Consider the following 26151-nt stretch of genomic DNA (forward strand, 5'->3'; position numbering starts at 1 on the left):
AGTTCCAGTTCTTATGAGAAACCTTATTTTGAGCCTGACTGCCTCTTTTAAGCCCTAACAGGTTTTCTGGCTTGGCTCCGAATAGGGGTCACTCATGTGGGGAGTGCCAGTGCCTTGCATCGATGATAGATTCTCCAGCATTGACTCCAAAGCTGAGAAGACCCTTCCACACTTTTGAGATCAGTTTTGCAAGGAGCGCATTGTCAGCCGGGTGATGCTGTTCACACTTTCCGAGACTTCTGAATGCTGAAGCCTCTGTCCCCATGTTAGTGAGCTCTTCATTGCTGTGTTCTTGGCCTCCTCCTCTAATTCTGGACATTTCCGGGGATAGATCTTTTTTTTTCCTTTTTTTTTGCTATGCGGGCCTCTCACTGCTGTGGTCGAGCCTGTTGCGGAGCACAGGCTCCGCACGCACAGGCTCAGCGGCCATGGCTCACGGGCCCAGCCAATCCGCGGCATGTGGGATCTTCCCGGACCGGGGCACGAACCCGTGTCCCCTGCATTGGCAGGCGGACTCTCAACCACTGCGCCACCAGGGAAGCCCCGGGGCTAGATCTTTAAAAAGGCTTATCTGGCTGTTTCCAAGTTCAAGGCAGTTGGACATCTCAGCTCTGTTTTATGTATTTTAATTAATAGTTACTCTCTTGTGCTTGTGCCCCAGGTGATTTTTTTTTTTAACCACAAAGAGCAAGCTTAAGGAAATCAAATAAATAAATACTAATGGACAGAAAAGCAAGGCCTGGCAAGGTTAATTGAGTTTCTGGCGGTGCAAAGTGGCTTGAGAGCAGTTGCTGGCTCCGAGAGGGGAGTTGGTCTGGTTACCTCCTCAGTGCCCTGACCACTTTGCCATTTTACTGCCCAAAGGAGTGCCTACTTAGTAGCAGAGGCAGAAATGGAAGAAACTTTTACAGCAACTTATTGGGTCTTTTTTCCACTTAGGAATATTGATTTTTCTCTTCCTTTTGCGTGGGATGGCACTGAATGGAGTCTTTCAGAGTCTGAACACTAAGCCAGTGGGTGTGGTGCCAAAGTGCCAATGACCTTGAGTGCCAATGACCTTGAATGCTTGTGGTGGGCTCCATGAGCCCCCAGCCTCACTGGGATGGTCTGATTATGTAAACACCCTGAAGCACCATAAAAACCTGGCCCTGTATGTACCTGGGAGGAGGAAGTTAGACAGTGTTCATTATACTGTTCTAATCACACCGTTTACTTTAATGAGACACAAAATTGTGCCAGTTTCACAATTATGATATATATCAGGGCTTAATTGTATGGCGTATTTGATTGAGTCCATGAAAATGGACCAGGGATTCTCATTTCATATGCTTCCCTACTTTCCCCAACAAAGAAGCATCTAGAACTGATAGACTTATGGGTCTGGTGGAGAATCAACTCACGCCACAAGCCAACATCTCTTGGCTTTTAAAATAAAGAGGAAACACTGGAACCCCATGACTAGAGAGTGAAGGAGACTGAATAAATAAAAATAAACAAGATAAAAATATCACAGCTTTCGATAGCCCCTGAACACACATCTGGCTTCCATTTGCTGGGATTTTCTCATTTGTTAAATGACCAAGGGAAAAAAAAAAAAAAAAAAAAAGAAGAGCTAATAAAAATTCTGTGGTTAAAGGTCTCTTAAAAAGTACTAGAAAAGCAAGTTCATGGTCTTTGCTGCATTTGGTACTGATTATGGGCAAAAACGGGGATAGATATTGACCCTTGTGACTTGGATCTGGAACATGTTGATGAAATCTCAAGGACTCGAGTGTGTGTCACTTTCTGGTGCTCATGGAGTTTGGGCAGGGGAGGGATGGTCCCTCCCTGCCAGGACCTTTTTCTGTTGAAGAATTTCTTCATGAGGGTGATTGTTGCACTCTGGGGTCCACTTCAGGAAATGTCTTCAGTAGTCAAAAGCATGCTACCTAAGATGCATCTCACGGGAGGGAAGAAGTAAAGTAAGAGGTAAAGGAGGAAGGTGAGAAGGAAGAATGGATAAGACTCCTCTACCATGTCCCCGGTCTTGTACCAGGTGTTGGGTAATAGGACCAATTGTGACAGGCAAAGAGGCAACCAGTTTAAGGACAGTCATTTTCCACCCAGAACTACCAAAAGACTCCCATGAAAGTCTGTGCAGCCCAAGTCTGGGTAGTGGGCAGCTGCTCTTTTTTCATGCTCTGAGATCCTAAATCTACAGAGAAAGACTGACCTACCAGTTGAGCAAGCAGTGTCACCTGGTACCAAGTTATTGTCCCCTTCATTCATTGGTTCATTCATTCATTCTTCATATTAGCCTCTATTTGTGCCTCGCCAAGCACTAAGGTCCCAGGAACACAAAATGAAGAAAACCTAATGCTGTTTAGGAACTTTGTAGCTCAGTGGGAAAGGGGTACAAGAAAATATACAGTACTTGGGGGAGGTACTATCCTAGCTGAGGTTTCACAGAGGCCAGTGTAATAAGTGCTGCCTTGGTTGGGAATGATTCTGTAAAGGAGATGGTGATTGAAGCCACTAGAGAAATTCACCAGATGGATGAGTTTGAGAGAGATGTTTTTCTGGTCAAGGTATTTGGGTCGTTAAAGGCAAAGAAGCCTGCAATAGGCAAGGGGTTTGAACAGGCTACAGGCTGACCACATATAAACCAGTTTCTAATGAAGTGTACTGATCAAACAATCCAACCAACTCAATACAGTAAATGCTTTTTAATTCACATCTAGGGCTCTGTCCATGTGTCTGGTGTCCATCGTGATGATGGGGGTAAATGGAGATTCATGTGCAAGACTCAGGTTTTGCCCAGGAGGAATTTTGAAGTTAGGACAGGCAAAAGTGTGCAGATCTCCTGTATGAGGTGTGCTGTGGTTAGTGCATTAGGGCAGCCCAAGGAGATAGTGCTAGGAAACAAAGGAGAGGATGAGAAGTCCAAGAAGTCTTCCTATGGAAGGTTGAATTAGAATTGGACCCTGGAGGATGAAAGACAGAAGAACTCCCTCTAGGCAGGGGAGAATGCATGAACAAATGTATGGAAGGTAGGCTGTGTGAGTTTATTTTTACTGCCAATCTACCTTCCGAAACAGTCTTCAAAACAGGTTGTGCGTCAGAATCCCCCCGGGGAATTAAATAGAAATTTCTGGGACTCCCCTTGAGAAATTCAGATAGGAACACACGTTTTAATAAAATCCCCAGGGGATTCGGGCTCCAGGCACACAGGTGGAATTCCATCTGATGGGGAGCAAGGACAGACTCTGGGCTTACACAGATACAAATTCTACCCATGGGTTTGCTTCCTAATCATTTTGTCATTTTGGGCAATATGCTTGAATGCTTTTAGCCACACGTTTCTTGTTTTCAAAAGTGACAAGGAGAACCACAATTTTGGTGATAGTCAAAATACATGAGATGATACAGGTCAGACGGCTAAAGTAATTTCTGGCCCCAAGTAGAGGGTAGATAAATCTGTTTTCTTCCTCTCCTTGGTTTAGGAAAAATGACATTGTCTTCTGGGGAAGTAAAGATGCCCAAGAGGCATAATTCTTGGCCTTAAGAAAGAACCAGTCACAGACAGGGAGGGTATTTATGTTCTGGAATAAATTGTCAGGCACAAGGAAGACTCCTGGACCTTTGGCATCTTTATCTTGCCTTAGTTCATACCCAGAATTCTCCAAATATGCCCTGTAATCATGGGCATTAGACTGTTGTGGCCTCTCCCGTTGCGGAGCACAGGCTCTGGACGCGCAGGCTCAGTGGCCACGGCTCACGGGCCCAGCCGCTCCGCGGCATGTGGGATCTTCCTGGACCGGGGCACGAACCCGTGTCCCCTGCATCGGCAGGCGGACTCTCACCCATTGCGCCACCAGGGAAGCCCTAGAACGGCTTTTAATGTGTTCAGTGAGTATACAGATATTCCTACTAAGGAATATTAGTGGGTTTAAGCCCTTATGTACTCACACCATAGTAAGAGTTAGTGAAATAGTGGCTGAATACTACTGTGATAGAGAGTCAGCTTTCAAAGCTTTCAAGGTAACGATGTAAGTCCAATGGTTCAAAAATTCTACTTTGTGATGCTCTGCACATGGAGCCATTATGTTTGGTTGTATCCTGAACACCCTAGGAAGAGCCATCCTTCTAGTCTACAATGTGAACGGCAGCTCCTAAGGTTGTGCAGTGTGTGACCTGCACAACTGTCTATGGTGGCTCTACCTAAGGGATTCCTTAGAGGTGATTTTGGAAGGAGGTTCGGGATGCTGGCAAGTAGATGTTGCCATAGTGCTCACTTGCCTTTAGAAAAGTCCCGTGGTATTAAGTGGGATTCTGTGGCAGATTTTCTTTAAAGATAAAGAGAGATGTAAGCTAGCTCCCTATTCAAACTCTCCATTTTGCAATTGGAGAACCAAGGTTGCATTGTGAGGATGAGGCTGAGCTAGCGCTATAACCCAGGATCCTTTGGCCTGGAAGGACCAGGGTAAGACGGGCATGTGGGTTAGGGTTGTGTCCCATCTCTGCAGTATGCCAAGGCAGGAAGGGGAGGCTCTGGCCAGGGCAACCTCACAGAAAGGACAACCTTGTCATCGGCGGAGACTTAGGCTTGTCTCGGGAGAAATTCAGTGGCCCGTGCTACCCAAAGGTGTCCAGAATTGAGGCATTTTAGAATGGTCTGCCATTCAGCCCAGGGAGCAGCTAACAGAGGCCTGTCTAGGCTGGACCTCAGGCCTGGGAGTGTGTTCATCAAAGCCAGCGAGAGGCTTTGAAGAATCTATTTCCCCTTTTCCTACTGGGTTACAAGAAATGGAAAGAGAGGAGGCCTAAGAGCCAGGAAGACAGGCTGAGGCGGCCCTGGGAGGAAAAGGAAAGTGAGACCCAGGGCGAGGGCGGGTGGAATGGGGCCGCCTCTCCCACCACCGTGTCCTCAGAGCTTCCTGCTGGGGCACCTCTTGAAGCCACATAGGGAGCCTGAGTCTGATCCCGGGCCTGGGCTTGAGCCCGCCTGCGGTCAGTCTGCCAGACTGGGGGCACCTCTGGGCCTGCCTGTGGGTCTGATTCCCTCGCCCCAGGACTCTCCTGGGAAAGCAGAGGTGAGGCGGGCCTGCCCGGAGCACTTTCGGGCAGCAATGACTTCAGTGTTTGTCCCCAAAATAAATGCACCACAGACAAGACAGTGTGGTCAGGGGCTGAGGAGTTACTGTAAATACCAGCCCCGGGCTTCCTATTTCTGTTTCTCTGACTCCCTGGGGGGCAGGCACTGGCCGGCTCCTTTCCAGTGTGGTCTCTGCTCTCTGCCGCATCCGAGGAAAAGGCTTGGCCTGGACCTTCCTCCGCGGGCTGTCCCAGGAACCCTTTGAGGATTTGGAGCAGGGACCCTGCCCTCCAGGTGGGTTTACACTCAGGGTCTGACTTCCTCCAGGGTGCAAACCCTAAGAGTCAGGCGCTGTGCTGTCTATATTCTTCCATGAGCCTCACAACAAGCCCCAAACATTGGAGAACAGAAAGAGTTACATCCATGATGCACTTGGTGTACGACAGGCACTTTCTTAAAGGCTTTACCTGGTTCAGCACGTTTAGTTCTCACCAAGGTCATAGTACGGAGGTCAAGACAAGAACATAAAAGTCCTTCCCCAAGGGCACCCCATCAGTAAACTAGAAGTTCAACTCCAGCAGCCCACTCCAGACCTGCATTCTCTCTCTCTCTCTCTCTCTCTTTTTTTAATCGGGGTAGAGTTGCTTTACAATGTTGTGTTAATTTCTGCTGTACAACGAAGTGAATCAGCTATATGTATACATATATCCCCTCCATCTTGGACCTCCATCCCACCCATCTATGTCACCACAGAGCACTGAGCTGAGCTCCCTGTGCTATACAGCAACAGGTTCCCACTAGCTGTCTGTTTTGCATGTGGTAGTGTATTTATGTCAGTCCCAATCTCCCAATTCATCCCCCCAACCCCCCTCATGACCACACATCCGTTCTCTACGTCTGCATCTCTATTCCTGCCCTGCTGCAGACGTGTATTCTTTTTTTTTGTGCGGTACATGGGCCTCTCACTGTTGTGGCCTCTCCCGTTGCGGAGCACAGGCTCCGGACGCGCAGGCTCAGCGGCCATGGCTCACGGGCCCAGCCGCTCCGCGGCATGTGGGATCTTCCCGGACTGGGGCACGAACCCGTGTCCCCTGCATCGGCAGGTGGACTCTCAACCACTGCGCCACCAGGGAAGCCCCATGCAGACGTGCATTCTTAACCCATGCACTGCACAGGGAAGATGAGAACGACCTTGTTCTTCAGATGGAGGAAAATCTGTCCAAAGAGAGGTAAAGTCATTTGTTGAAGCACATGAGCTAATGAATAGGACGGGTGGATTTGAACCCAAGTTCAGTGGATTCCAAATGTCCTCCCACTGCACTGGGGCACCTCCTAGAGGCAGTACAGTAGCATGTCATGGAAGCTTCTGCTCTGACCCCCTCCCAGCTCCTGAGCAGCCGACACTCTGGACTGCATCTGCCTCCCATTTTCTAGGCTTAGCTGAGGATCAATCAGCATTTATGTACAGCCTCGTGGAGCCTTCCGGTTTGAGCGAGTTTGCTGTTTCCGAGGGAAGATGACCTTTGCCTTTGGGAGGTTGCCCTGGTTGTGGTGTTTCTTGCCTTTAACTTCCCTGGGTCTCCCGAGGGATATCTCCTTCAGAGTCCTGGTACTTCGGAGGAGTCATGCTACATTTGTAAAGTGATTCCTGCCAGGAAATCTCACAGCCGTCTCAGACGGTGTCTGGCACACCCAGGAGATGGGCACGTATCTCATTCGATTCAGCACCTCAGCTGTAGAAGGGAAAACTATGAAGACCCCAGGCATTCTCCTCCTAAGGAGGAGTGATTGATAGGATTGCAGATAGGGGAAGAAGAGATGGGGGTCTGAGTGGACCACATGGAGCAAAAGTTGAATGCTGGGTTATTTCTTTCAAGCAGGTCTGCTGAGGCCAACTGGGAATCATAATACCTTCCTGTTTACCTGGAGCATTGGCTGAGACACCTGGCTGACAGCAGGCTGCTTTCTGCAGATAACAGAATTGTGGTATCTCATCTGGGTCTCCTCTTTGCCTTGGCTGCTAAGATGTTCATACTGCAGATTTATACTCAGTTGTTGTAACTGTTATTAAAAAAGCAGTTCTTGAATAGTCTCCTCCCTTTGTCCTCTACATGCTGGTTCTTTCGGGCAAGTCTTCTAAAAAAAACTTTTATTTTTTTTCTGACCTCTTACTATAAAATCACCTAGGATTCAGATAAAATAAAATATTGCACAATTCTACTTATACGAGGCACCTAAAATAGTCAAAGTCGTAGAAGCAAAGAATTGGAATGGTGTTTTCCAGGGGCTGAAATGCAAAGTTGCTAATAAAGGGGTACAACATTTCATTTCTGTAAGAAGAATACATTCTAGAGATGTGTTATCCAACATTGTGCCTATAATTAACAATATTGTACACTTCAAAACCTGTTAAGAGGGTAGAGGGAAAACGTTGTGACTAGTATGTGCCAAGTATATACAGTTTATGTCCCTGTTCACTATCCATTCATTATTTGTTTACCGATTCTCAAATATTTGGTGAGCACCTCCCATAGGTCAAGCTGCCATTCTCGGTGCTGGGGAGACTTTGGCAAACATGGTCAAGGTCCTGCCTTCCAGGGCTCAACATACAGAGTGGGAATCCATCGCTAAACGTGTAAATTTCACACATGCTTACACACAGGCACACACACGCATGTGCACTCTGTCACGTTGCAGGGCTAGCTGGTGTTAAGTGCTATAGAAAGAAATGTAGAGTAAGGAGCTAGAGAGTGACTGGGTAGTGGGGCAGGGGTTGGGGTTTTGCTCTTTTAGTTGGGGTCACAGGGACCCCTCTAAGGATGAGACCACATGTAAGCAGAGACCAGAACAAACAAATTACAGTCATGTGATAATAGCATCGGTGGTGGGATGGGGGGGGAGTGCAGGCATGTTGTAACATTTACAACAGCCTGGGGAGTATTAACGGCACTGGCCTTTTAAAGATTAATTTTCTTAACAGAGAAGAGTCTGAGGCCAAACTGGGATTGAGACCCAGGTCCGTGTTATGTACACTAGGGTGAGGCACTACAGTGGAGTTATGTGAAGGATTTGTGGCTAGACTCACCTGGCTTTGAATATTTGCTCCCCCACTTACTAGCTGGGTGAACTCGAGCAAGTTGTAACCTCTCTGGGCCTTAGTTTCTTCATCTGTAAAATGGGGATAAAAACAGGCCGCACCTCATTGGACCGTTTTGATGATGAAGTGGTTGACCCAGTGTCCGGCCTGGAGTTGGGACCCAGTGAATGTGAGCAGTTATTGTTACACGATACTGCCTACCATCCTTTAAAGGAGACGGGAGACAGACCCGTAGGTCAGCCGGTGGACAAAAGTGAGCTCTGAGGACTTGCTTTTGGGTAACTTCCTGATCTCTTTCATCCCGGGTGGAATTGCTACTCCATCTTCCTTGGGTCTCTGTGTGTGGCTTCATGGCTGCCCCTGTCCCGGAGCATTTGGTGATGGTCTGAGGGGGCCATTGGAGTTGCCCAGTGAAGGATGGGGGATTTGCCCAAAGAACAATGTAGCACCTTACCTTTCCTAAAAATTGCCCTACTGAAAATCAACGGCCCGCCCTCTCCCAGCCGGCACCTTCCTTCAAGAGCCCCAAGGGAGGGAGATAACACGGGGGAGGCAGAGCCAATCAGAGCTCTCCTCAGTGGTCAGTGGTCTCTGGCTTTGGCCCTGAATGGCTCTGCAGGTCCCCTGTGAGCTGTGTATGGAGAATCATTTCTGCTCCAAATGGCTTCCTTTTCTGTTGAATTTGAGGCTGTTCTCAGACGTCGTTGCTTTACCCTGAGAAAAGACCACAACCTCCAGCAATAAGGAACAGACAGCACGAGAGGCAGCCTGTGGGCCCAGTACAGCAGCAGGTAGGGTGACCGACTTGGCCCGGTTGCCCCAGGACTCTCCCAGGCTTAGCACTCAGAGCCCCACGTCGCCCTGGAAGCAGAGCTGATCCTCTGAATGACCTTTAAGTCTTTTGGAAAACATAAATGTGCTGAGGGGCAGGCCTCACTCCAAGCTACTGCATCCAAATCCCTGGGATTGGGCTCCAGGAATCTCTGTTTTCCGTAGATTGCCTTGGGGCTCTGAGGGAGCCAGTCCATGGTCAGGCAGGGTGGCGGGAGAGAGAGCAGCCCCTGGGCCCCTGGCAGTCACTGTAAGAGTCCTGTCCAGCAGCAGTGGCCAAAACATATCCCTAAGGTGGGCTTTCCTAGGGGAGGAAAGTTGGGGGAGGGGTGGGCAGGAGCTCTGAATGCTCCTGTCCCGAGAACCAGAACTGGTGGAGGTGGCCTGTGGAGTCCATGTTGCCAGATAATATTCAGGGAACGAGAAATAAGGTTTTCTCTCCCCCCAGTGTGGGCATCTCCAGCTTTTGACAAGGGGCTTTCTTTGATAGAAGGTTCGAGAACTAGTAGGGCTGATCTGGAGCTCATTCATTCATGCATGCGTTCACGCATTCCGTATTCATCAGGCATTTACTGGACACGTGTTATGTGCCGGGTGCTGCTCCCAGTTCCGGGAACCCAAGGCAAGCCAGGCTGACAGGGTCCCTGGGTCCTTCCATGGTGGAGTTTCAATTCTGGTGGGGTCCTGGTGGGGTCTGTAAAGCAACAGAAAGATCAAAAAGGGCATACGGCACACGACGTTCGCATGTTTTCCGTGTGCCCTTCTCCAGGTCCACTCTCCACCCTTCCCCCCCTGCTCTGTGTTCCAGGACGCTGGCAGGCCATCTGGTGGGGATTTCTCCTCCTCTGCTTTCTGCTTGGATTGGCCAGTGGGAGGCACAGTGATCAGAAGAAGTGGGAGTGAAGTCGGGATAATTGATGCCCTGGCTTCCTCCTTGCAGATTCTCTGAGGGCCGGTTGCCTCTCTCCAGCATGGCTCCTGCCCAATGGTCCTCTCCTCCAGCCACAGCTGCTCTCCCCAGGTTTCTGCAACTGCTCCCTCCCCTGTAGGCTCGGGGAGGTAAAGGCTCCTCAGTGATGCTAGCCCCGGGATGTTGCACTAGCTCTTCTGGGTCTCCTTAATCGGGCTCTCATTCCTGTGAATACCCCTTATAATAAACTCTCCTCAATTACCTCCACTGAGTGTACCATCTGTTTCCTCCCGGGACCCTCACTGCTACAATCCTATAGTGATCCACATTCCAGAAAGTAACAACTCATTTCTCCAGACAAGAGTGCTGCTCATTTTTAAAGAGACTCCCACATCTATGCTAAAAGACCCCAAATTTCTTATTGTATCAGTGAGGTCGGTTTTGTAAAACAATGTGTTAACCATCAGGAAATGTACATGGCTAACAAACCGGAAAAATCCTCTTCACTGGAATAAAATAAATCCAAGTAAGTGAACAATGAGATCTAATATTTACCCTCTCAAACAAACCCTGTTGTGGAGGTAGAAGTGGCTCACTTAAGGAAATGTTATCAAGAGCCTTAACAGTTTTTATTCTTATGCATCAAACAATTCTTTGGTTAAGAGTTTCCACTGAAGGAAATATTCAGCTACATAAAGATTTATGGTTCAAGAGGTTTATCACAGGATTATTTAATAGTGAAAAATATGGAACAGTATAAATATTCTACTAAAGATGGTTGGCTAAAGAAATTATGTTACATCTAGAAGGAAAGTAGTTGAGCATGTAGTCTCAGACAAAACCTTGTGTGGTTACACATTCTATCATGGTGCTGAGTGCTTTGTGTATGTAGAACCAACTAGTCCTCCCAGCGGAAGCTGGAAGCCGTGGGAGGCATGAGCACAGGGGAAAATGCTCAATGAATGGTCAGTTATGCCTAGTGAAATAGGTCAGACGGAGGAAGACAAACACTGTATGACATCACTCATATGTGGAATCCAGAAAATACAACAAACTAGTGAAGATAACCAAAAAGAAACAGACTTACAGATACAGAGAACAAACCAGTGGTTACCAGTGGGGAGAGGACAGGGGGGAGGGGCAAGATAGGGGTAGGGGATTAAGAGGTACAAACTATTTTGTATAAAATAAGCTGCAAAGTTGCCTTGGGGCTCTGAGGGAGCCAGTCCACTGTCAGGCAAGGTGGCGGGAGAGAGAGCAGCCCCTGGGCCCCTGGCAGTCACTGTAAGAGTCCTGTCCAGCAGCAGTGGCCAAAACATATCCCTAAGGTGGGCTTTCCTAGGGGAGGAAAGCTGGGGGAGGGGTGGGCAGAAACTCTGAATGCTCCTGTCAACATGGGGAATATAGCCAATATTTTATAATCATCATAAATGGAGTATAATCTTTAAAAACTGTGAATCAATGTATTGTACACCTGTAACTTATATAATACTGTACATCATCTATACTTCAATAAAATAAAAAAAATTAAAAAACTACTTTGTAGAAAGACTCATTAAAAAGACTCATTAAAAGACCACTAAAGGATGCTTTTGAAGAATATTTAGATATGAAAGAGCATCCATGGTAAAAAAATTAAAAAAAATAAGAATACATAAGAAACAGATTTTAGAATTTGGATATAAAATACTCCTCATTATTTAAGCACAAAGGATATACACTACAATGATAAGACTGTTCATATCTGAATGATGTGATTACTGTTGATTTTAATTTTTTCTTTAGTTTTCAAATTATTTAAGAGAGATCATTATTAGCTTTCTCCTCTCCCTCTCTCTCTTTCTCTCAATACAGAGAAGTAGATGCATGACAACAAAAAGACAAAATGGTCTGCAATCTCACATCCCAGATATCTGCTGTATACACACACACACACACACACACACACTGACACGTGAACCTAATTCTCAATTTAAAACAATACAACAAGGTACAAAAACAAGCCAAAAGTCTTCCTTCTGATCCACAAGCCTCCCAAATGAAACCATTGATAACAAATCCTTTTGATTCATTGCAGGATATATGCATATGCCAGCAGAGCCAAGTTTTTTTCAAATAAACCTGTATTGATTTTATCATCAGAAAATTGTAGCATGCATGCATTTGAAATGTGGGCATTTTTAATGTCAGTCCCTCGAGTGGCAGACTGGGGTCCTGCCCACCCCTTGGAGAGTAGGGACCCAGAATCAGGCTAGTGGCCATTGCCCTGGGATCTAACCATCTAGAATGGGCTCTGGAACTCACACATCTTGCTTCTCAGTTTCCCCATCAGAGGAATGGTTCAGATCCTGAGCACTAGACACTTTACTTTAGAACCATAAGCAGCATTAAGACGCCAGTATTGACTCTAAGTTCAAGTATTGCTGGTTGCTGTAGGGTTTCCACGAGCATGGCTATCAGCCACTTTTCTATGCACTTAAAACTCTGGCTTTAGTTCTTGCCAAGGACATCAACGCTCTTCATTTCTTCTGTTCCCCAAACCTTCTCCATCTTCTTCCAGTCTCCTCGCCGCTCCTTCAAACGAAACTGAATGTGTTTTGTTTTCTTTTACTTTTCCCTATCTCCCCCTTGCCCTAGTCCAACTTCCTGAGAATTTGGGCCATTGATTGCACACACAAAAAACAAGGAACCATGGGGTTGAACACTCAAATTGGGCAATTCATATAAGGTTCATAAAATTAACTGGAAGCTGTTTCTCTTGACGTAGTTCCCTACTCACTGAACTCATGTGACTTTTGGATAAATCACTCACAGTCCTGAAGCTTCTGTTTGTCCTATGTGCACAAAGAGAATGCTATATTTTCTTTGGTACAAAGAGATCAAGAACGTGTCAGTACTAGAGAAACTTCCATTTCTTGAGTACAGAGGAGAGACACACAGTGGGGAGTTCACAACAGCATTTGAAACCAGAAGTCGCTAACTTTGTATGGAAGGTTGAGGAATTTCACCAGAGCATGTGAAATCAGAGAGCCGGTGCAAAATGGTGACAGAAGTCTGTCCTGAGGTCCCATGGTGGATGCGATGCCAAGCTCTCATCTATGAACTCCTGAAGTTCATACGTTTATTTGGAGTGTATGCAGAGCTCAGGATTCAAGGTCAGAAAGATTGAGTTGGAGTCCTTGCTCTTTACGCATCTGCTCAGTGACCTTGGAAAACCCTCACATTGTCAGATCTCTGAGGCGTCTTCTGTAACCTGGGTACCATCTTCATTCTCTGGACAGCTGTTGTAACAGTAAGATGAAGTCATGGCAGCAAAAGCACTTTGCAGATGCTGTGATGTTAGGAAAATGTAAGGCGTGTTCTGAGTTCAGTGATTGCAAAGTGAGCTATGTGGTGGTGAGAATGAAAAGACCCCTTTCTTCATTTATGTATTGAACAAGCGTGAAATATGTAAACAGTCTTCATAGGTACCATGTAGTCTTCTAAATACTTGATAAATATTAACACGTTTAAATGCCCCAATCACCCAATGAGAAAGATACAACTTTTTTTTTAATGTTTACCTGTTTATTGTATAATAAGGGATGTGAAAAGGATACAGATGAACAGTCAGTTGAGGAGACACATAAGATGGGACCCAAGAACAGGAGCTTCCGTCCCCATGGAGCTGGGGTGTGCCACCTTTCTAGCATATGGATGTGTTCACCAACCCAGAAGTTCTCCAAACCCCACTTCTGGGATTTTTATGGAGGCTTCATCGTGTAGGCATGATTGATCATTAACTCAATCCAGAGGATGGGGGCAGGTTGGGTGGACTGAAAGTTCCAAGCTTCTAATCCAGGTGTGGTCTGAGAAGGATACAGCTCTTGTCTCTGTTTTACAGATGAGGAAACGCTGGCACAGAGAGGTTAAGTAACTTGCCCAAGGTCACACAGCTACTAAGGGGCAGAACCAGGATTAGAATCCAGGCTTCCTAGCTCCAGAGCCCATGCTCTTCATATTTACTCCTACTGCCTTCTTTGCTTGTGGTGTTTGGTACAGTAAAGATAGCATGAGACCTAGAATAGACAGCTTGTGTATCTCAGCCCAGCCACTTGCCTGTGTGATCTTGGGAAGGTTAATTCACTTCTTTGAGCCTTGACTTCATCATCTATAAAATGGGCATAAAAATGCCCACATCACACACGTTTTGCAGATGTTAAATTGTAGCACACCGTCCGGTCCACGCGGGCACCATGAGGGAGTACAGGGAATGTGAGTTAGGTTTGCACACACGGCTTTACCAGAACCCAGCTTCTGTCACATACTCCGTTACTGATGGATTTCAGACTTTCCCACGCTCCGCCCTCCTCCCTCCCAGAGTGACCTCTGGTCCTCGCCACCTCCTTCAGAGTGTGTGGGACCCTGCACACATGGCTCTGACTACACTGCAGATCGGGCTAGAGAAGCTCTTGTTCCCTTGAACTCCCTCAAGGATGTCTGTTTTCAGGTCCAAGGAGCCAGTTATCACAATCCTGTTTCCTTTGGGCTCCGAAGAGCAAACATGGTCCCGCGCTTTTGTGTCCACCTCCCCTTCCAAAAAATTGCCAGCTAATTTTAGGGTTGGAGAGAGGCTCTGATGAGGGCCTGCCCACGTGGGGTTAAAGTTACCAGCGGCCTCTGCCTCTGGCCAGACTCGCTGGGAAGAGCAGCTCCCACTTCCCGAAGCTCAGTGGGGGCAGGAACAGGGCCAGGGTGGTGGGCAGTGGCTGAGCACCGCATTTCCAAGATGTTGGGAGCCCCGCCTCGACAGATCAGACCCACAGCCCATGGGTTTTGTAAAAGAGGCAGTGCCTTTTTTTTTTTTTTTTAATCAAGCATAGCCTGAATCGGTTATACTTTTCATATCATTTTAACTTTAGAAATGGCTTGACATTTGCTATTGCAGAAAACTGACCACGAGTCTGCCTTACATGAGGTCCCTTTAATGAATAAATGCTGACAGATTATCTTGATAATAAGGTTAGTAAGTCAGCCACAGTTCTTTCCATGAAAGGTATCACAAACCACATATTGATTGTTTTAAATAAAAGAAATAAGAAGCATGTACCAATTAAGAATAAAACCAATGGCTTATTGCCCTTGGAGCTTTAAGGCAAAGAGAGTAGAAAAACACTTGCCTTTTTCCTACATTGAGACATAATGATTAGGCCACTATGCAAATAACCTTATATTCAAACATGAGATAGGCTGTCGTTTTCTCAATTTCTGCCCTGAATAATAAATATCAGACAGAGCTCTTGGTTCTCTGAATTTTGCAAATCTTTTCACCCTTTTCAGGCTGTTTGGAAAATTGCTTTTTTTTTTACTCTCCCTCTTTTGCTTTGCGTGGACTTCTCACTTGTTGCAAGTTTCACTATTGAATGAAATCCTCATTCATTTATTTAATTCCACAAGCCTTGGATGAGCACAAACCCTATGGGTTACTCTTTATATTAGATGGTGAGAAGTTCTACAGAAAAACATTAAGCAGATGAAGAAGAGATGGGCAGTTCCAGGACTATAACACTAAAATGATAATGACTTTTTTCATTGAGGTAGAAATTTAAAACAATAAAAAACAAAAAAAATATATATATTTTTTGCAGTACGCGGGCCTCTCACTGTTGTGGCCTCTCCCATTGCAGAGCACAGGCTCCGGACGCTCAGGCTCAGCGGCCATGGCTCACGGGCCCAGCCGCTCTGCGGCATGTGGGATCTTCCTGGACCGGGGCACGAACCCGTGTCCCCTGCATTGGCAGGCGGACTCCCAACCATTGTGCCACCAGAGAAGCCCCAATAAAAATATTTGAATGCTGACCTGTCACACATGTCCAGCTAAGTCACCCCATTTTTTGTGCATGCTAAGATTCTTTGCCCAATAAGTGTTTGTTGAATACATAAGTAAAGGTCTCTCTCTGTCTGGAAAGTCAGCTGAACCAAGGCAGATTTACCTGTTGTTTGCTGATGCATTCAACTCGCTGAGAACTGTGTCTGATACACTGTAGGCCCTCAGTTAACACATGTTGAGTGAATAAACAATTGTCTTCCACTCATGCATTTATTCGACATTCAAAAAGCCTCTCTGAAGCACCTGCTTTGGGGCAGAAACTGAGCTAGGTGCTGGAAATGCAATCACAAACAAGGTTGACCTGGGCTCTGTCTTTTCTGATCTTTCAGGCAAAAGGAGGACAGTTTGTTCTTATTCAATGCCGTTATCAATACAGTTGTTGGGAGAATTAAAGGTAATGATGTTTGAACCTGGCTCAAACCAGGGTACAAATTAATGGCATGATCACTTTTAAAGAGATGATGTATATGAACATTTTTCACAGAATGCTTGGCCTATAGAAGGTGCTCAATAAATTCCCAGGAAGGATAAGCTGTTATCAACTTGTGTGACCTGAGCAAGGATGGGGGCTGCAGTTCTCCATCTTGGGTGTGCAGTGAAGTTGTGGGTAAAGTAGGACTGGGATGAATGGGCAGTTGGGTTCCAGGGGATGAAAGAGGATATCCAACAACAGGGAGTGAGAAAGAGCAAGGAGCCAGGAGGAATTGAGGATGTCATTGAATGGAGGAATTGAGGAACAGGGAGTGGGGAGAGATGGGGCTGGAAGAGTAAGCCGAGACCAAATCTACAGAGCCTGATAAAGGATTCAGACTCAACCTGTAAACCCAGTGTAAAGCCATCGATGGGTTTCAGGACCAATGTGGGCAATTTCTGTTTTGGAAAGATCACTCTGGTTGCTGTGTATTTAAAGAGGAGGTCCCAGGCAGAGAGGCAGCTGGGAGAAATATGATTTATAAAGTTGGGTTGACACACATGTGCATCAGCACCAAATACCTGCAGATAAAGGATATGGATTGGTGTCCTGGGTTGTGTAAACTAGTTGTCTACTTTGTTCGAATTCAAAGACTTTGATCCAAATCTCTATGTGACCCTGAATTATCTAAAATATTCTCTTGGATGGTCTCTGATGCTCTAAATGTCAATCCTCTTCTGGTGTCTGAGGGTGGAGTGGGTGAGAAAGGAGTTTTTAGTACACAGTACACTGAACTTCGCCTTGCTGTAGTCATCTTTAGGTTTTCATCACTTGGCATTCTCTAAAGGCCTTTATTTATTTCACTCTAGTAATTTTGAAGGTGTAATATTATGAAGCATGACATCAGTATTGCACAAGGAAAAACCTCACACTTAGAATTCTTCATTCACTCACTCATTCATTCATCGCTTATCTATCTACCTGCCTACTAATCAAGTGTTTTTCAGTGATAAGTGAAGTTTCTAGGGTAATTCATCTTCGGTGGGGCCCAGGCATTGGCATTGTATTAAAACTCTCCAAGTGATTCTAATGTGCCCCTAGGAATGAAATTCAACCTTCCATGAAGGCAGGGACCATGTCTCTTTAATTTTTGCCATCTTTCCAGTGCCTTAGGCAGTGTCTGGCACAGAAAGAGTGATCAATGTATGTTTGTAGAATATATCAATTTAATCACGCATACATCAAACATTTATTGAACATTGCCAGATTTTCTCCAATTGATGATGAAGATTACCTTGTGTAACTTTCCACAGGAAACCATCAAGTACCATGGTTTAGGAAATTAACAACCACTGAATCACATACTGGAATGAGGTTAGGATATGTCATTCTTTGTCCTGTCAAGTAATTTCTTCTCAGATACTTTGTCCTATTTCTGGTCAGCTGGCGCCTTTGGACTGCCCATGATTGGGGACTAATTCTTGACCCAGAAGGAAGCAAGCGCAGTGCTCCTTAGTTGGTGACGATGTCTATCATCGTGTCAAGACTCCACACCACCTTTCAGGTATCACTTCTGGCTGCTCCACCACTTCAAACTAATGCTCGGGGCAGTGGTCCAAGTTTCTGATCTCCAAGCTCAGGAACTGCCCTGCCTGCCTTGCTCTGTCTTGCTCTTCTGCCTCTGCAAAGTTTTGCCCACATCTTTCTCACTTCCACTCCCTCATTCTATGTCCCCATTGCTGTGAACAGTGAATATTTAGAAGCCCAAACCTCCCAAGTTATGGAGATGGCTGCTATAGTTCTCTTGACCCACAATATTGTCTAGCTGATGCAGCAGGAGTTTATTTCACTTGACTCCAATTTAACTGTCCTGAGCCCCTTCCTTGTATTGCCAAGAGATTTCCTAATAGATCCGTAGCCCCACAATTCAGGCAATTATTCACGTATTCTCCCACATCATTAGTTTTATGGAACACTGCCAGGGGGCATATTTTTCTTCCTCAGGACTCCAGAGAATAAAGAAAATAGAACTCTTACCATGAAGTCATATTAAGGAGTTTATTTCTCAGAAAATACCCCATAGCACTTTTATGAAACCTTACACAGAGAGACTGCATTTAGGAGAAGAATTATTTTTACCTCACCTGGTGGTGCCCTGGGAATCACTGTCCAGGCCTCCAGCCTCTCAGAGCATGGCTTTACAAAATTTCTATAGTATCCACTGACAATAAAGAGGTGCCTGTGGTTATTGTAGGGAGGCCATAGTTCATGTTGGGTCTTTTGGGGGTTAAGTAGAGTGGCTCTATAATTCAAACGTCCAAGCTGATGGATTTTGGGGGAGGTGAGTGCTATTTTTAATTATATTGAGATAACAGGTGTAAATCAGGATTGTCTAGGCTGACTGGGATGTGTGATTACCCTAGACTTAATGCTTTAATCCTCCAACTTACTGAAATTTCCCCCCACGGGTCTGACTGATGGAGTAAAAACACAAAGAATTCAGCCAACATGTTGGATTATAACCCAAAGCAGTGGTTTTCACTATTTAACTGGAGAACAAAGGATGGTGGGGTATATCAGACAAACCACTCCCAAACTCAGTGTCTTAAAGCAATGATCATTAATTCTCACTCTTCTGTCTGTAGGTTGGTTGATCTACGCTGGGCTTGAATCCAAGCTACGTGTTGGGCCCAGCTCTGCTTCACATGTCTGTCCTTACCCATGGACCAGTGGGCCAACTGGGACATGCTCTTCTCATGGCAAGGGCAGAAGCCAAACAGAAGCACATGAGTGGAAACATGTTTCCTCCTAACACCAAGGCTTGGATCTGGTACACTGCCACTTCCACCCACATTCCATTGGCCAAAGCAAGTCCTATGGACAAGCCCAGCCTTAATGGGGCAGGGACATACACGCTGTCTTGAGTGAGAAGTACACCAAAGGCACATACAAAGGGCATAGATACAGGAAGGGATCAAGAATTGGAAACAATAGTGCAATCATCTATCTCAGGGAGCATTAGGCTAAAGGGGGTTTGCTCTTCCTTCCCCAGACCTCTAGTGGGGGCTAGTTGAGTTTATTCATCCAGATGCAGGCTGAGAAGGAAAAGTGAAGAGATCACAGGCCAGTTTTGTCTACTAGAAGCAGGATGCAGAGAAGAGGGCTTACTCTTATTGAAAATATGAATGTCTAAAGAGGAGAGAATAGAAGAGGGAGAGATGCACAAAGACCCTCGTGGTTCAGAATATCCAGCCTGGTAAATATGGCCTGATTGATGGACTCCTTCCATTCACCAATCAGATCAATCATTTTTCTTCCCATAGGATGGGGCAGTGAGAGAATGGGGAGAGGAATGGCAGGTGTTCATGCCTACTGCTCCTTTCTGAGGAGGAAAAGCAGAATGCCTCTGCCTATGAGGTTGGAGAAGTGTTCCCAACTCATGCACATTTCTGTGGGATGGGCATGGACCCACAGGGCACTACCAGGTGGATGTCTTCAGTGTTGCTGGTGAGGCCTGGTGTTCCCATTCCTTTGCCCTTTTATAGTGACCTTTGGACAAGCACTGCTGTGGGCCTGGTAGTCCCTGTAATTCTGAGTCACTTCCTGCAGTGTCCCCCTCCCCCTGCCCAAAGTATCTGGCCCTGAGCCTTTGCCTACCTGCTGTCAGGGCTTGCATGGCCCCCTCTCAGATAGGTGATAATGGGTAGAGAAATCTTGTTAATCAGACAAACTAATCATGCTGATTAAGGCTGGTTCAAGAATGGATCATCCCTCCCAGGGAATCTCCTGTTTAATGTTTACACCAATTAAAAGGCTCTGGGGGAATGAGTTGGGTTGGGGGGTTCAGAATCAGAGGAGAGCAACTTAAAGGGAAGCATTTGGGGAAGGGGATTTTGGGGCCAAACACATCTCACCCCACAAATGACAGGGGCTAGTACATGTTCAAGGATGCTGAGACAACAGTGGTGTCGATCATGCAGATGGAGTGTTCAAAGTCTGCAGAGCAACCAGGAGGGAGGGCTCCTGGTCACCATCCCTTTCTGTCCACCCCTGTGTCATTCTCCTGGATCAGGTCTCATGTTTGCTAACTCGGGCTCTTGCAATGCTTTCCTAGCTGGTCAGCCTGACTCAATCTCTACACACTATGTATTACAGCTAGAGTTGTCTCTTCTATTTTTCATCATTTACATAATTAGAAAAATGTAAAAAAATACAGAAAAGTACATTATATAGCTAGATAGATATTATAGCTAACACCCATATATTTGCCATGCCAAATCCACAGATGCTAACTTTCTGCCATGTTCTATCTCTATCTATCACCTATCTATCTATATCTATCTATCTATCATCTATCTATCATCTGTCTACCTATCTATCATCTCTCTCTCTCTCCCTGTTTTTTATTAAAACATAACATACATATGGAAAGACATTCCTACCATAATTGTACAGCTGTTGAATTTTCACCGAAGGAACATAGTTATGTAACCAATACCACACAAAAACAGAGAATTCTCAGCCTCCCCTTTTGCCTCCTTCCCGTCAAGCCCCCTCTACCCACCCCCACAAAAGGGAACCACTATCCTGAATCTACCAGTATAGCCTGGTTTGCGAACTTTCGAACTTTATGTAAATGCAGCCACACAATATGTGCTTTGTGTGTTGTATTTATTTTGAATCTCCTTTTTAAGAAAGACATTTTTAAAGATAAATGTGATGTCCTCTTTGTTTTAGTTCTTCTAATTCTTTTTCCTTCCCCAAAGACAACCACACATCATCAGTGTTATACATATTCAGTTCATGTCTTGTATGTTTACATACGTGTAAAACAGTCGCTTTGGATGTGTTTTGTTTTTATTTAAATAAATGGCTTCACAATGTAAAAAAGTCCTGCCACTTGCTGATTTCACAGAGCGAGCTTCCTAAACCACAATGGTTTATGTGTCCCTTTCCTTCTTATGCTCCCCTGTTCCCACACTGTTGGGTGTTGGAAGCAGGGACAGTGTTTGATTCTTCCTTGCGTCCTGTGAGTCTAACACTGTGTCTGATGCTTCTTTACAAAAACTGGGTGAATAAAAGACTTATTGAATGAATGAACATAACAAAAGCTCCCCACATCATGGAGAACTTGAAAGTCCAGAACAAACAACCTCTCCTACACTGGCCCCCTTCTGGGGAAGGTGTCCTTATTATTCTTTTTTCTTTTTGGCTGCTCTGTCAATGTCTGTCTCTAAAAGTCCCCAGAGACTTAAGTCTATCAGAAAGCCCAGCAGAGAAATTTGACTTTATAAATGTTCCTTCAGAAGAGGTGGACTTTTCAGAACTGGGTGGGATCTCTGTAGCTGGGTTCCAGATCTGTTTTCCTGAAACAGGGGACAGCTGCATTCTTTACTCTAAACAAAATTATCACAGAGGTCTAAGGAAGTTACAATGTTAAATTCACATCTCAACACATTGAAGAAACATCAATCATCCTCAGAGTTGGCCAGCCCTGGGGTTTCTGTTAAATTCTGTTAGCTCCTCCAGCCTCTCAGAGATCAGTACTCGAGGGAGATGGATCATTGTTGATGTTCTGAAGCGGAAATCTCGGGGCAGTGTGGGTAAAAGAAAACTGATCCCATCTGACCAGCTTTACTACTGCTGATTGCATAGGACCCTAGTGCTGTAGCCTCAGGACTTAAATTCCTCTAGTCCCTCCTATCTCCTCCCCTCCCCTCACCCAGGGTCTCAGTCTCCAGCCTCATGGAAAAAGGCCCATTTTAGATATTGAATAGCATCTCGGTTGTGCCACTGTCTGGATGATTTGGATGAGCCCATGACCTCTCTGACACCCAGTGTCCTTAACTGGACTGTGGATATAATATCCACAAATTACATCACGGATTTGTTGGAAGAATTAAACTATGAGTGGTAAAGGAGGTGAAAACATCTGGCTCCCAGACAGAACTCGTGGTATTTTTCTACTTGTGTACACGGGCAGACAAAACAATAGAAAGAAGTACAGTAGATGTGTTAATACACCTACATGCCTGTAATGTACTTTTTAGTGTCTGACTTGCTTTCTAAACATTTTTTCATAAGCATTTTCCAATCTCATTAAAAACACCTGCTCTACATTGCTTTTGATAGTTGCATAATATTCTAACATATGGTTGCACTGTAAGTACACCTAAACATTTCCACATTGTGGACCGAGCTGTTTATTTTTAATTTTTTATCAAGTAGAGTTTTGAGGTCAGCCCAGCCTGATTTTGCCTTAAAAAATATTTTATTTTTTTTTTACTCATTTGCAAAACACATGGTTTTCATTCCTTTTGCTTTGCTTTGTTTTGTTTTCTGCTTGGGATACTTATAATTTATTTTTTCATTGCTGTCAAGCTGTGGGTTTCTTTTTTCTTTATTAATTATGCTTGGTACAGCATATATTGTTTTGTTTTGCAATCTTAGATCATTTTTTTTCATTTCAGGAATGTTCTACTATAGATTTGATTGGTGTTTCAGGGTCATTACTTTTTAAAAGACTTTTTAAGGAACACATCTTTTTTCTTTTTGTGAATTGGATCACTTTTCTCTGTTCTTCATACATACCATCTGTTGCCTCATTATTTTCAACTCTAGATTCTGAAAGATATATTTCAAATTTACTATTTCTCTGAAACTCAGTTTTTTGCAGTATAAATTCTGCTCTTTATTACTTCTAATGTAAACTGTGATTCTAAGAGTGCATTTACAGTTTCTTGGCCTGCTTGGGTATCTCAGACAGACTTTCCTTCAGCTTAGCCTGCAGCCTACTTTTGCATTTTGTCTTATTTTTCATCTCCTTTCCCTCCCTAGAAGCCATGCCTTCTTGCAATTTATTGAGAACAAAATATATGGATTTCTAAGATTTTCTTCAATTTTTTAAAGTAAACAAATTTAAAGGCATGCCTTTTCTCCATATCTTGGGGAAACACTTATGCTAGAGCAATACCTGAAAAACTATGGTCCATGGGCCAAATCTGGCTCATTCCCTGTTTTTATAAATAAAGTTTTATTGGAACACAGCAGTATATATATATATATATATATATATATATATATATATATATATGGAACTATATACATATATATATGTACATATATATATATACACATACATATATATATATATATGGAACTATATACATATATATATGTACATATATATATATACATACATATATATATATATATACATATATATATATATATATAGTCTATGGTTGCTTGCTTTCACCCTACAGTATAATTACCACAGAGACTGTGTGGCCTCCACAATCTAAAATATTATTATCTGGCTATTTATGGAAAGTTTGCCAACCCCTGTGCTAGTCTCCACTGTTAAATCATTGTTAAAGGTAGAACGTTATTTCTAAATCCATTGTTTGACCCTGGAGGGCTCTCCATCACACTGTCTCTGTAGGTGGTGATAAAGATGTCCTCTCAGATTTAAGTTAGAGCAGGGAGCTTACCATCAGGGTACCCGTGGGAAACAGATAACACACTCATACTGGGTAATTGATAAAAGATTCATTAAGGGACTATTTCCAAAGGTGTGGGAAGAGTTCAGGGACTCCAAAAATTAGTGATGCAAGATCCCAAGTCTAGTAGCTTACTACCTTAGGTCTGAAGGATTAAGGGGAGGAGGGGAGGGGTACCAGAACCCAGATAGAATAGCTGAGTGGAGAGTTGCCTGACAAGAGTTGTGGCTTTTAATAGAGAGATGCATCTATATCACAATGACTGGTAGTGGGGAAGCCAGAATAACAAATGTCCTCATCTCACTCCTGTCCTAGGGTGCCATGCTGGTGCCTCTCAATGGCTGAAGTCAACCAGAAACCAGAGGACAAAGGATTTACTTACTGCATCCCACACAGATCTGCTTTCGGGGGGCACAGCTCACAGTGAGTAAGTGAAAGACATCAGCCCTTGGAGTTTATGTTTATAGGCTCTCAATCAGAGCTATCCAATAGAACTTTCTATGATGATGGAAATACCTATGTTGTCTAATATGCTAGCCACTAGCCATATGTGGCTGCTGAAAGCTGGATAGGCGGCTATGAACTTAGAAACTGAATCTTTAATTTTATTTCATTTTAATTAATTTTAATTTAAATAGCCACATAGAACTAGTGCCTATCCTGTTGGACAGCACAGCTCTGGGTGGATTTCTATTTTCTACCATGCATTGACTGCAGTGTACTTTGTTGGACTGTCCTGGGATCTTTTGTTCCCCAGTTCTATGATTAGGAAACAGATAATTCATTTCTGAACATGCTGAGATAATCTCTCTCTCTCTCTCCTTTTCTAGAAATAATATCTGAAAACTCACAACCTCTAAGGAACATAACTTCCAGGCTTCTTTTTATGACTCTGTCTGCCTAACATCCCACCTAGGACGTCTTCCCCTTGCCTCCACTGTGTGGTCATAGAATAGTCTCTCAGCTGAAGTGGAGAACCATTCCTGGTGGTTTCAGGGAGGATGATTTTATAAAACTCTCTGAGCATAGGATAGGATGTCTGTTTTTTCAATCAGCAAAGTTCTGGGGTCTCTTCCTGTGAACTAGGGTTTGACAGTACCTGCCAGCCTTGATATTCTTCTTCAGAAGCCAAGATGTGCCATGAAGAATGATTTAATTTTATCAGTTCCCTGCCATGAACAGAGTTAGTAAAACTTTTGCTCAGTATTAGAGACTTGGCAGAAATTAACACAACATTCTAAATCAACTATATTTCAATTAAAAAAAAAAAAGAATTGGGGCTTCCCTGGTGGCGCAATGGTTGGGGGTACGCCTGCCGATGCAGGGGACACGGGTTCGTGCCCTGGTCCGGGAAGACCCCACGTGCCGCGGAGCGGCTGGGCCCGTGAGCCATGGCCACTGAGCCTGCGCGTCCGGAGCCTGTGCTCCGCAGGGGGAGAGGCCACGACAGTGAGAGGCCCGCGTACCGCAAAAAAAAAAAAAAAAAAAAAAAAAAGAATTGGAGACTTGGTTGACTATGATTCTTAGCTCTGAGAATGTTCATGTGTATTTTAGTGAAAAGCTGGGAGAGGTCCTGTCAGGGATGGCTGTGTGGATTCTATTAACCTCAGAGCCTCCCCTCACCATTTTTTCATTATGATTGTCACAGTTGCTGCTGAAAACAAAACAGATCATGATTTTGAATGTGCATAATCTCAGGTCTGATGCAAAATTAATACCAATTGCTTGGTTTTCACATGGAGACATTAATTACTATTTGTTTTGCATTTGCATTCACAGGTATCTGTGGAGGGAAATTAGCATACCCTGTTGTTAGACCACTATTAAAATGACAGTTGGGAAAATATTTGAAAAATATTGTCTTTCCTTGTGTTTTCCTTTCTAGCATTGCTGTGATTATTTTTTATTTTCTCGGTAACTTAACGTTGGTGGCACGATTTTGAAATTCCAGATCGGTCATGGAAACCATTCTGGGACATTAGTACTTAAATCCACAGTGTTGGAACTGGGGCTTCCTAATGGCTTTGCATTTGTGTGCAAACAAGCTGAACCAGTCCTGCCATTTAAAACTGGTGAATTAGAGGCACCTGGGAAATAATCTTTTGTTGTTTAAATCTTTGGAGAGGCACATAGAACACGTGTAGCTGGGTGCTTCCTGCAGTTGGGTCTGTCTGAGCTTGGGTTGAGAAGAGCAAGCAAAGGAAAATTATGGTATTTTCATCATCATCTTGGCAAAGAATCCTGAAATTGGAGTTAGACCACTAGGATTCATGTGACCTGGTGATGCCACTGAGTAGCTGAAGAAACGTGGACAAGTCATTTTATCTTCTTACCTGTGAAAATGGTACTCACCCCTGTCATGGCAAAGCTCAAATGAGATGAAGCAAATTGTCAGCTTTGGAGAACCATGTACATTTGACAGGTGACTGCGACTGCAATTGCCAGTTTTGTTAAGC

This window comes from Mesoplodon bidens, assembly GCF_964165515.1.
Source record: "Mesoplodon bidens genome assembly, chromosome: 15".
Taxonomy (NCBI): Eukaryota; Metazoa; Chordata; class Mammalia; order Artiodactyla; family Ziphiidae; genus Mesoplodon; species Mesoplodon bidens.